A 6,055-nucleotide genomic window follows, 5' to 3' on the forward strand; every position below is an offset into this window, starting at 1 on the left:
AAGCAGACAGACTTGTAGGAACATTCTATAGAATGAGGTGGACAGGGGACTGGGGTAATGGATGAGATATTAGTGTTAGAACAAGATGGTTGGAGTTCAGCTGGGTCAGATGCTAAAGTACTGGAGAAAGATAGTGACAACAGCTGAGCAACAGAGGCAGGGGAGTTGCGTGCCTAGGATGAGGTTGGTGTTGTGCATTGTTAGGCACTTCCAGACCCTCATCTTCAGACTCCATTGTCTTCTCTCTCCCATGAGGATGAGCTGTACTACTGGCCCTACTTCTCAAACCAGCCATCAGGAAACTCACCCTCCCTCCTCCTCGTAGCCTGACCACTCCAGAACCATCCTCCTGCCTGAGTGGGTGTCTGTCAGTCAGCTTCACCTTATTCTCTGCCATCTTCCTGGACTAAGTCATCCCTAATGAAACTCCTACCTGGCTTCCCAGCACCCACGCACTCCCAGCTCCCACAGGCTGCTCCCCACCAGCAACAAGACTGACCCTTTATAGACAAGAAACCAGGCGTTGCCTTTTCCTGTGGGGAAGCTTCCAGCCACACTTGGAATAGACTCCTCTCCAAGCCTTCCTTGACCCTACACTTGACAGGGTTATTCCTACTTCGTGGCACATTCTCCTTTAACCTGCTTACTCCAATACTTTAAAACTCCTTTTGTTTCTCAAAGCAACCAGCCTTCATGCTCACTCAGACGGAGCCTTTATCTACAGCAATGCCTTTGCCTGGAACATCCTCTCCTCTGTCAGTTGCTTGGCTGAATCGTTCTTTGATTTCCAGACTCAGCGGAAGTGGAACTTACCTAAAGTTTCCCTCGGTGACATAGTGTCTATCTTCTATCCTCCCAAGTCCTCTCTTCTCTTCCCCCATTCATGACACTGTTTATATATCCATATGAGTCTATGCTTTTTTTCCAATTTATTAAGTATTTACTTCAGCTACATTTCAAATGCTATCCCAAAAGTCCCCTATCCCCCCCCCACGCTCCCCTACCTACCCACTCCCACTTCTTGGCCCTGGTGTTCCCCTGTACTGGGGCATATAAAGTTTGCAAGACCAAGGGGCCTCTCATCCCAATGATGGCTGACTAGGCCATCTTCTGCTACATATGCAGCTAGAGACACAAGCTCTGGGGGTACTGGTTAGTTCATATTGTGGTTGCACCTACAGGGTTGCAGACCCCTTCAGCTCCTTGGGTACTTTCTCTAGCTCCTCCATTGGGGGTCCTGTGTTCCATCTGTGAGCATCCACTTCTGTGTTTGCCAGGCACTGGCATAGCCTCACAAGAGACAGCTATATCAGGGTCCCTTCAGCAGAATCTTGCTGGCGTATGCAGTAGTCTATTCTTTCCCAGGATGTCAGATTCCTGAGGTAACAATCAGGGCTGCCTGAACAACCCAGGCACTTAATACAATATATGGTAAACAGTAGGTACTCAATACATGTATATTGAATGAATAAAGAAAGAAAGAAATGGGTGATCTTCTAGGGCACCCTAACAGAGAAATGAGAAAAACTAACATTAGCCCAGAGAGCCCGTGCCTTCTGTTTCCCTGGTCACTCAGAGAAATTTCAGCACAGCTATCCGAACCGGCTCCAGACACGCTATTACATGTACCCACTCAAAGCCACTCAACGAGGACACACACTCAAAGGTCCTCACAACAGAGCTTCACCTTTTCTGGGAGAGTGTCAGTGTGACCCTCACCAAGGACAAGGAGATTGCTTCAGCCCTTCTCCGGGCTGACATAAAACCACTGATGAGTACCACCCATCTCCTCCCTAGCCTTGATTTTCGGTGGCATCCTGCCTTCTGCATTGCTGGACAAATTCCTTGAAACCACTTGAGAACAGTAATAGAGACAGAACATAAGATGAGGTCTATGGCTGCCCAGTGCCCCCGAGCAGTCCTGATGCCTAATTCAGCATAATGAGCCAGCTAGGGCTCCCTGTGCAGACAGTCCTCTTGCAGGGGACCTTCTTTCTCCTAGGTAATGCTCCAACAAACAGTACTTGGGTAAGAACTGCTGCGACAGTGATTGTTATTGTTATTATGGACTCTATTTTATTTTCATTTAACTGGTAATTATTTTAAATTACATGGCTGAAGGGTGGTTACAATGGATATTTCTTGGCCTTCAGTGGCTCATTCTCTATCAATGCAAAAAATATGGGCTATTTTGAGTTCAGCCATTAGGGGTTGCGGTGATGGGCACCTCTCAAGGCAGTATGGGAAGTCTAAGCCTAATGGCTTTTCACAATAGTCTAACTCCTGTTGCCATTATAGAGAAATATGTGAAAACTGTTTTCTCGGTAGACAGAGCTCCTACAATGGCAGGCTCCTGGATGTCAGAGAGGCAGCAGCCTAACAATCGTGCAGTCTATTTGATATTTGATGTGGTGGCTCTCTTCTAAGAGAGAGAGAGAGAGAGAGAGAGAGAGAGAGAGAGAGAGAGAGAGAGAGAGATATTAAACAGGACATGATGACCTTTAATCTCAGCATTGTAGAGGCAGGCTGATCTCTGAGTTCAGGGCCAGCATGGTCTACAGAAGGAGTTTCAGGACAGCCAGGGCCCCAGCTCAAGGATATTAAAAAAAAAAAAAAAAAAAAAAAAGAATGCTCAAACTTACAAATTTATAGGTAACTCTTATTTTTGTGGCTATGACATACACTTCTTATCTTTCAGAATTAATCTGGCTACAGAGTGACTTCTCAAACCTGCCTGAATCAGATAATAGGGTCTACATATAAAACGAAATGAGAGCCTTAATCTCTTTGTTTGTTTGTTTGTTTGTTTGTTTAAGTAGCTCTTGCAGAGATTTATTAAAAGAGAGCTTTTCTGATTTACTTCGACCAGTCTGCTCTGGCATGCTTCTAATAACATCAGAATCACCTGGGTCACTGACAGCCACTCTGCATACGCTAGTTAATTTTCCTCTCGCTGTACCCAACTCAGTATTATTGCCACTGTAGTGATGGACCCCAGTTTTAGCCACACTCTGCATACGCTAGTTAATTTTCCTCTCGCTGTACCCAACTCAGTATTATTGCCACTGTAGTGATGGACCCCAGTTTTAGCCAACATGGCATAGTATTCTACTTCATACTTCCTCAAAGCCGGGCAGCTGTCGGCGAGGATAACCAACTTCACTTTGCCTTGTCTGATATCTTCAGCGTCTGTTTGTACCCCAGCACGCACTTTCCACTTCTCAAAACAAGCTGGAGCCTAGAGTTGATCAATCCCAGGTACTTTTTTGTCTTCTTTGTGGCCACCATCTTCCTACCCTTGGGTGCGGGACAGCCCCCAACCAAGATAGCCAAGGAATGAGAAAAGCTCATTTTGCATTTTAAGCATACTATCTTTAAATCATTGAATCCAAGGAATGAGTGGGATGAGCTTGGAATATCTTTTGTATCATAAAGTAAGGAGATGTTCAAACAATGGTAAGGAGGTATCAAAAATAAACAATAACAACAACAAAAAAAAAAAAAACAGAAGCTAACTTGAAGAAACTTCCACTGGCCAAATAATTGGTAAATTCTGAGCATTAAAATAAATACAAATGGGGGTTCAGGGTCAGGTATGGGGAGGGACAGGGGAGATGACTCAGATGGCCATGAGAATGAATAAAAATCTGCAGCTGATGAGGGTGGGGAGGTGGGGGGACATCTCCAGGACAAGACAGAAACCTGAGATAAGGGTGGCGCCCAAGGATCAATGGGGGTGACCTTAGCTGTGACTCACAGCATTGGGGATATGGAACCTGAAGAGGCCACCTCCTGTAGCCAAGCATGAACCCCAGTGAAGTGATAGGGACACCACCCACAAAACTTTCTACCCAAAATTTATCCTGTCTACAGGAAATACAGGGACAGGGGATGAGGCAGACACTGAGGGAATGACCAACCAATAACCAGCACATTCCATGGGCACCAATCCTTGACACTACTAATGATGCTCTTGTGCTTGCAGACCAGACTCCAGCATAGCTGTCCTCTCAGAGACTCCACCCAGCAGCTGACTCACAGACGCAGACACCCACAGACACCCAGCAGCTGACTTACAGACGCAGACACCCACAGGCAAACAGTGGAAGGAGCCTGGGGACTCTTATGGAAGAATAAGAGGAAGGGTTGCGGACCTGGAAGGGAATAGGAACTCCACAGGAAGACCAACAGTCAACTAACCTGGACCCTTGGGGCTGAACTACCAACCAAAGAAGATATATGTGCTGTGCCTAGGCCTTCCCGCACACATGTAGCAGATGTGCAGCTTGGTCTTCAAGTGGGTCACGAACAACTGGAGCAGGGTCTAGTCTATCTCATAAACTGCTCCCCATATGTGGGGTACGTTCTTCTGACTGGGCTGCCTTATCTGGCCTCAGTAGGAGAGCATGCGCCCAGCCTCACAGAGACTTGATGTGCTAGGGTAGGGGGGATACCCAGGGGGCCCCCCACCTGCTCAGAGGAGAAGAAGAAAGGGGTATGGGGGAAAGGATTCTGGGAGAGGGGGACTGGGAGGAGGGCAATGAGAGAAATGTGAAGTGAATACGTTTAAAAATAAAATAAAATTAATTAATTGATTGATTGGTTGGTTGGTTGACTGATTAAATACAAATAGAAAGGCTGGAGAAATGGCTCAGGAATGAAAAGCAGTCGCTGATCTCTTAGTAGACCCGGATTCAATTCCCATAACCAACATGGTGGCTCACAACAGTCTGAAATTCCAGCTCCAAAGGATGTGGAAGCCTTTTGGTGGCTTCTACATGTAGTACACAGACATACATGCAGGCAAAATACTTCATACACTTAAGATAATATAATTTAGCCAGGCGTGGTGGCCCACGCCTTTAATCCCAGCACTTGGGAGGCAGAGGAAGGCAAATTTCTGAGTTCGAGGCCAGCCTGGTCTACAAAGTGAGTTCCAGGACAGCCAGGGCTACACAGAGAAACCCTGTCCTNAAAAAAAAAAAAAAAAAGATAATACAATTTTTTAGTTTATAAATAAATAAATAAATAAGTAGCATCAGGGCTGAAAAGACGACCTGGTGGTTAAGATGATTACTGCGCTTGCAGGGGACCCAGGTTGGGGTTTCAGCATCCACACAACAGGTTATGGGGGATGCTGACACTTCTTCTGATCCCTGCCCACTCCTGTATGCACAGTGTATGCATACATACATTTAAGCACACATACACATACTCACATAAAATAAAATAACTGTTTTTTTAAATAAATTAAGGTAAAGGCTGGGAAGGTGGCTGAGTGGATAAGAGTGACTGTCGTTGCATAAACATGAGGGCCTGGGTTTCCAACTCCTACATAAAAAGCTGAGCATAGCCTCACTCACACTCATAGCCCTACTGCTGCTGTTGGCAGACACAAGGATGTTGCTAAGGCCTGATGCCCTCCAATCTAGCTCTAGGTTCAGTGAGAGACCCTGCCTACAAAAACTAAAGTGGAAATGGAGGAACGGGATACATGCTGTTCACCTCCGATCTCCACATGTGCACAGGTGTGTGTGTGTGTGTGTGTGTGTGTGTGTGTGCACTCATGCGTGTGTGTGTGTGTGTGTGTGTGGTGTGCATAAAAATAGAAAAATAAGCAGTAGTGTTTTATAATATATGGAATAAGTTGGACACCATGGCAACCATCATAGCGGTGACTAATTTAGGCAAGAAACATCATTGGATGCTGAAACTCTAGCATGTGACAGATTGACAAGGAAAAAGACATTCACAGGGTCTCAAAGCATCTCCTCAAAGAATATTTATTAACTAAAAGGAGAACCAAGACTGGCTTTGCAGCAGAGAGAGAGGCCAGCCTAAAGCTCAAAGTACAGCAACCAAATAGCCACACTGTGCCACTCCAGCCAAAAATGCATGTTAGAGCTCACCATAAAGAAGCACGGCAAGAACAGAGTAGGAGTCTACGAAGTGCATGCCTTGCGACCTTCATTCATGTCTAGCTCATGGAAGCACAGGGATCTGTTCCAAGGTGAAAGAGACTAGAGAGACATGGAATCTGGATGCTACACATGAA

General features: G+C 45.8%; 1 pseudogene; it reads right to left on the reverse strand.

Annotated features, from left to right (window-relative positions):
• Positions 1-1,738: 1,738 nt before the first annotated feature.
• On the reverse strand, positions 1,739-3,288 carry LOC110331207 (annotated as a pseudogene).
• Positions 3,289-6,055: the final 2,767 nt, after the last annotated feature.

Source organism: Mus pahari, chromosome 14 (assembly GCF_900095145.1).
Source record: "Mus pahari chromosome 14, PAHARI_EIJ_v1.1, whole genome shotgun sequence".
NCBI lineage: Eukaryota > Metazoa > Chordata > Mammalia > Rodentia > Muridae > Mus > Mus pahari.